Here is a 6,427-nt window from a genome sequence, read left to right as displayed (position 1 = left end):
TTGATGTTGGCACTGAAGATGGCTGAAGAGGCCCCAAGCCAAGGAGTGCAGGCAGCCTCTAGAAGCTCGAAAAGGCAAGGGAACAGAGTCTCCTCTGGAGTCTCCAGGGCACAGCCATTCCGGACTGCTAACCTCCAGAACTGTAAAATAATAAAGTTGTTGTTGTAAGCCACTATGGTTTTTAAGCCATTAAAAGTTTTAATACATCTTTGCTGATCAAGAAACAGAAAGTTGTTAGCACACCCAAACATCAGTAACTCACATGTCACCTTCCTGATTTTTGCCTCATCCACATCTCACTAAATGCCATCTTTGGATTTTTCTTACAATTATTTACTTAACATTTTTCTTTAAATATTTACACCTTTCCTTAACTATATCTATTTGAAAAGAAACTTTCTATCACTTTGTTGAAAGTTAAAAACCATTATTAGGAGCCATTATTGATGACAGGTATTCTATTTGAAGAAAAGTATAAAAATAATTGTTATTGAGTTTCAGCTAGACACTACTTGCTGGAGGCTCTGACCCCAGGGCTGCTCTTTCTATGTGAAACAAGGGAATCAGTAGGAGGAGTTTTAAGAGGCGCTAAGAACTGACTAGTACCAAGCCCAAGCTTTCACTTGTATCCAAGCATAAGAATTGAAGAATATGTAAAAGAACTTTAGATAATGCTATTTAATACTAAGTCTGCGTCCGCCCCCCACACTTATGTCCCAGGCCACCAGCATTTACCCCACAGCTCACAAAAAAGCAGAGGGCTTGTTTCTGACCCAGGTGGGTGGTTTCAAACCCAGGTGGGTGGTTTCACCTCTCTGAGCCATAGTTTCTTCAAGGGCAGCGGAGGAAAATACAGCTGATTCTCATTATTTGCAGTAGTCACGTTCTGTAAATTAGTAGGAAACACTGAGTTAGCAAATACTGAGCCATTATTCTTAGGGAAAATACAAGGTTAGGTTTCTATGAGCCTCTGACGACCTATTTGTCCACTGATCAATACTTAAAGCTTGTTTTATGTGTTTCTGTTTAGATATCTTATTTAATACATATCATTGATTCATTAACAAAACAAACACCCCTGTTCTCTCTGTAAGGTATCACAGCCTTTTGCAATTAGGAATACTAGAAAGCACTTCAGTACTATGCTTGTGGCCATTTATAATACCCGAATCACCAACAAAAAAGCACAAAAATGTGAAGCCTGGCACTAAATAGACCACGAAAAGGACGCTTGTTTACAGTGTGAGCTGAAAAGGGAGAGCAGAGCGTCTGCCGCCTCGGACTTCAGCTGGGAATGCGCGCGTAGGATGATTCAAATTTTTGCCATTCTATACATGTCCGTGAATGACCCTGAAGGCACAGTGAGTATTGATTGGGGGTTAAAATATATTCCGTTAAGTAGGCAAATTTGGAATCCGAGAACAATGAGGACCAACTGTAGTACCAACCTCCCTGCGTTGTCTCGAGGGTTAACCAGGTAATAGCTGGAAGCCCTTTAGCTATTTGCCTGAAGTAGCTTCCCAATCCGTGGGAGTTGTTACTGTTGTTCTGCTACTTGCTGGTTCTGTGACTCGAGCACGTTGGACTCTCAGGATGGTGAGGTATTGCTTTCCAAACGGGGTGCTATGAGGACAGGTGACAGGATGTACACGGAAGCCCCGCATGGAGCTGGTGTCAGAGTGTTTGTCGAATCTCAGTGGAATTTCCTGCAGCGCTTTTAGTTCCTTTCGGAGGAGTCTGTGGATTTGCCCATTCCTGTGCCAAGGGCTGGCAGAGGATACCAAAGGAAAGTGGGGTGGGACGGACCCCGAGAGTAAGGGCCTCCTTGAATTTTGTGCTCTAGGCATCTCTCCCCTCAATCTAGTGCTAGCGCTGGCGCCTACCTCAAAGGGTTGCCTGCAAAGGCAGGCCGGCCCTAGATGGTGTAGGAAAGCTGAGTGCAGTTTGTATTTAGGGTAGAAAGGAGCATGGACGGTTGTGGAGCGGGACATGATCAGGATGGGGTGGATGCTCAGAAGGCAGCTCTGGAAGCGGCATGGAGGAGGGGGCTAGAAATAAGGCTGAGGGGATCCTGCCTGGTGGGTGGCAAAGGCTGAGGGAAAGCAGCTGCCCAGGTCTCCAGGGTCTTTTGAGGCCACATATTCCTCCCCGTGTTTGGTCATGGTTTACCCCGAGAGCCCGCTGACCTAGGCAGGAACACAAGCGCCATGGGTGCTTCTCCTCTCCCTGGGGCTTCATCTGCCAAAACTGGCAAGCGTGCAGGCCTCCAAAGTGCTCAACGAACATTTCACTGTTCACTAAATTTTTCATTAAGAAAGATGGTCACCAAAGAGCATGGTTGGGTCAAGTTTCACCAGCACTGTGTGGGAGATGAACAAGCCAGACACAGAAGTGTGATGGTGTCTCCCTTCTCAGTCTCCTGCTGCAGACAGTGCACTGGCCCGCACACAGGCACGTGTGCATAGCACCCCCGCAGGCACACCCATGAGCATGTATGTCAACATGGTCAGATAGATGTGTAGTGTATGACACACACAGGCATGCCAAATGCCACACCCAGGGCTTGGGAATCAGGCAGCCAGTTTGGATCCCACTCTGCAACTTATTTAAGTTATTTAAGCTTCCCAAGCCTCAGTTTTCTCATCTGTAAGTTATTTAAGCTTCCCAAGCAAGTTATTTAAGCTTCCCAAGCCTCAGTTTTCTCATCTGTAAAATGGGGGAGAATCATAGAATCTTCCTCAGATGTCTGTTGAGAGGGTTGAATGAGATCATCCACGCACAGTACTTAGGATGGGGCCTGGTACATAGTAAGTGCTCCATCAGTGTTTGATTTTATCATTTCTCATTATTGATGGTAAGGACATGCAGCATACAGACTAGCTCCATAGACATCCTGTGGGAAGTGCTCAGATGAGGAGGAAGAAGCCAGTGCCCGAGCAAAGGGCAGAACTGGGACTGCAGAGCAGTGAAGGGGAAGCTCTGGGGGAGACTTTCTGGGCACTGAGAGCCTCTGATCAGATATATTGCACTGGGGGTACAAGGAAGGCACTGGGCTCCAGGGGGAGCTTGATGGCCTGCCACATTTACCCAGTGACACACCCCAGGTCTGTGTACCTGACCCTGATTTAAAAACATTTATATCTACATCTTAGACAGAGAGACAGAGGCAAAGAGGGAGAAGGCGAGGGATTACTTCATGCCAGGCACTGTGCCAGGTGCCTAGCACCATCTCATTTCATTGTTTCAGCTATCCTGTAAGGCAAGTCTTCTTGTTCTCATTTTCAAATGATGAAATGAAGACTCAGAGAGGTGATGCCACATGTCCAAGGTCACACAGGTAGGAAGTGGCCACAGAGCCTCCACGTTACATAAGGAGAGAGCAGTGCGCTCCTGAGCAGTCAAGAGAGGTCAGGATACTTGTCAAATACAACTCACGTGCCTCACAAGCTCATCATCCTGGCAACAGCCCCGTGCTATTATTATCTTCACTCTTCCCCACCCCCTTCCTAGTGCTGTCCACTTTCAGAATGCATTCGCTCTTAGTTTACACGTACTCCTAATAACTGGCCTGCCGAAAGGGCTCCAATCCAAGGGGAAGTTCCAAGGCAAGTCTGTGTCTCTTATCTGGAAAATTGAGATAAAAATAAGTGCTTCAGGACTGAGAGTCTCCTATAGGTCAGAAAATCTTGAAGTCTAGGTGTCTGTCATGGAATGCTATGACATTCTGACATATTTAATTCCATAGTACAAGAGCGCATTTCTGGAAGCAAATATAACTACATATCATGTCTGTAGGATAGTGTATCTTTAATAGTGTAGGTGTAGAAGTTAAAATTGAACTTAATTTTTTCTCTGTAAATTCAGAAAGTCTCACTATATGATGTTTCAGCCAGGACACTCAGGTCCAGCTCATCCTGGAGGTGCCAGTTTGAGAACCCCTGGGCTAGATATGGGAGACTGGCATTCCAGCCCTTGCCTGGCCATCACCTTGCTGTGTGACTTTGGACAAGTCACACACCCTTTCTGGGCTTCTGTTTCTCTCTGGATGCGGTGAGGGGGTGGGGGTAAACTAGAGATCATCTGAGGTCCTTTTGAGTTCAACCTTCAAGGATGGACTTGATTCTTGTATTTCAGCGTCACTTCAGGATCCTCATGGGCCAAGGTCAGATGTGAAAGCCAGCCCTTCCTTCAGCTCCCCATCTGTGCATCTACTCCTGCCCCATGGGAAACCATATGTGGGAGCCCTTGGGCCAAGGAAAGGCTGTTCTTTCCCCTCACTGGAGACCCCATCTCCCCAGTTTAGGGCCTCAAGCCCTTAACCAATTGTCTGAGGGGGATCCAGGCTATTAAAGTAATTTACATAGTAATTAACAAGGTTCCATTAGCTGATTCCTGGAGCCAGAACACTCTGCCTTCATCTCCCTTTAGGGGTTCAGGTCCCGGGCTGGGACTGGGGTTTGGCTGGTAGAGCAGTGAGGGGAAAAATTTTCTGAGCTCACGTGTCCCAGCTTCACACCCAGGGAAGAGAAACAGTGACTGTGTGAGGGCCCCAGCTGGCTGGGTAATGAGGTCTGGGGCAAAGAGGTGCCTCCTGAGCACTTGGGGCCTGAAACCCCAGGAAGATAGGCAACTGTGAAGTCTCCCAGCCACGTGTCTGTTCTGTAGCCCAGGGTGTAGTGCCTCTAAGATGATGCAAAGTTTCTCATGTCCTTCTGGGCCTCCTGGCAATAAATTACATGTATGACCATAATAAGTGCAAAGCTATCCTGGTTATCACCTTAGAGCCTCTCAGTAGCCCTGTGAGGGAGATGTATCTTCTCCATTGTGGGGATGAGGAAACTGAGGACCAGAGAGGTGAAGTGACTTGCCCAGAGCCACATAGCCTGGAAGTAGCACTGTAGAAGTAGACCTTGGGTCCTCAGACACGGTCCAGCTCTCCTTACTTGGCCAGTGTTTTCTAAATGGGTCTGTGGAGTCCCAGGGGCCTCTCGGAAAGGTTTGCCTCAAGGATAAGCGTTTGTTGAAAGGCCTGGTAAGTCCACCCCATCTGCTCTTCACTTTGACCGGGGCAGTTATTTACAAGGTGGACTTCTAGGTAGGATTTTGTTTGGGTTCCGCAGCTAGAAAAGCTTTTAAAACCATTGGCCTTGTACAAAATTGTCCCAAGATGGGACTTGTCACAGGGCCACTTCATTGCATGCCTCCAGCCGTGAATGAAGGCCCCTGAAGCTATGCAATGCAGCAGAACTAACCCGCTGAGGCTCTGTTTTGGGGTCCCATATCCCTGGCCCTTGGTCTCCACATCAAGCTTCCTGCAGGTTAAGCTCAGGACCCCCCTCTGCCCAACCCCTCTGGTTTCCCACCCCCGGCCCCTGCCACCAGCCTTCTCACTGCTCTGTAAGAGCTTCTCTTGAGCTCTGCCATCTCTATGACCATCCGAGGACAAAGAGACAATAAAATGTTGTAGGGGAAGAGTTGGCCCCAGTGGAGGGAGGGAAGCACATTCTAGCTAGAAGGCATGGCGTGTGTGAGGGCTCAGGGCAGGACAGCAGAGGGCATGTGTATGATGCAAACTAGAGGAGTGGGACCTGGGCAGGCAGGTGGCATCCAGGATGAGGATCTTAGTGAGGGGCGGTGGCCTTTAGGCCCCACTTCTGCCCATTCTTCTCTGCAGGTCCCTTCACAGGGCCCTCTACCCAACGGGCCATTAGAGCTATGGGCAGGGGTTAACAGGGGATTCACAGCCTAGGAACATGCCTACACTGAGGCCCCCATTTTGTGCTCTCCCCTACCCTGCACTTTACCTGCTAGGCCTTGTTCCTGGCTGAGAGCAGGGCCAGCGGGGCTCAGTAGCTGCTTTCCCAAGATGTGGGACAAAGCAGGAAAGTCACAGCTAGTGAGACAGCAGCTTTTCCTTTGGGGGCCCCACTCATGCTTTCCATGCATTACTGGGGTTGTCACAGATGATGGCTAAAGCCCCTTCTGGGCCGGATTCCTCCTTTACAGGCAAGGAATCTATTTTTATTTTGGCTCCCCCTAGAAGCAAAGCCTGAAATAGGATTTGAGTACAAGTCGTCTTTTGGAAGGTGATCACAAGAAGTACCAGTGGGGATGCGAGAAGAGGAAAGAAAAGGAAGAACACAAAGTGCTTGGTGAGCAGAATACACCTGTGGCAGTGGGGACTCCATGCCACTGGGGAGCTCTGGGAGGCTGAGTCACACATGCCTTGGTCTGTTCAAGGGGATAGGAAGCTAGTTCTTCATCTCCAACTCCTGTCTGTCTTTTGTTGAGGGCTGCTCCTGAGGCAAGAGCTTCCCAGCATCTCACCTGTCCCACCTATGGGTACAGAATCCTCCTGCAGCCAGAGTAGGTCTTCAGGCAGAGAGGGGCAGAGGTGCGTCATTGGCATGAAGGCAGTGCTGTGTAG

General features: G+C 48.6%; 1 long non-coding RNA gene across 6 annotated transcripts in view; it reads left to right on the top strand.

The window, feature by feature from the left end:
* Nucleotides 1-698: 698 nt before the first annotated feature.
* Nucleotides 699-6,427, top strand: part of LOC112469592 — a 128,579-nt gene continuing 122,850 nt past the window's right edge. For 2 of the 6 annotated variants that reach the window (XR_003042695.1, XR_003042700.1), the window contains exons 1-2: nt 1,385-1,601; nt 6,041-6,152. This is a non-coding gene — a long non-coding RNA (uncharacterized LOC112469592). Of the gene's footprint in view, nt 1,362-1,384; nt 1,602-6,040; nt 6,153-6,427 lie in introns of those variants that run through there. The other 4 variants (XR_003042696.1, XR_003042698.1, XR_003042701.1 and 1 more) reach the window with 4 other exon arrangements.

Source organism: Pteropus alecto, unplaced genomic scaffold (genome assembly GCF_000325575.1).
Source record: "Pteropus alecto unplaced genomic scaffold, ASM32557v1 scaffold86, whole genome shotgun sequence".
Taxonomy (NCBI): domain Eukaryota; kingdom Metazoa; phylum Chordata; class Mammalia; order Chiroptera; family Pteropodidae; genus Pteropus; species Pteropus alecto.
The sequence above is the reverse complement of the archived record's forward strand: the minus strand, read 5'-3'. Positions and strand labels throughout refer to the sequence as shown.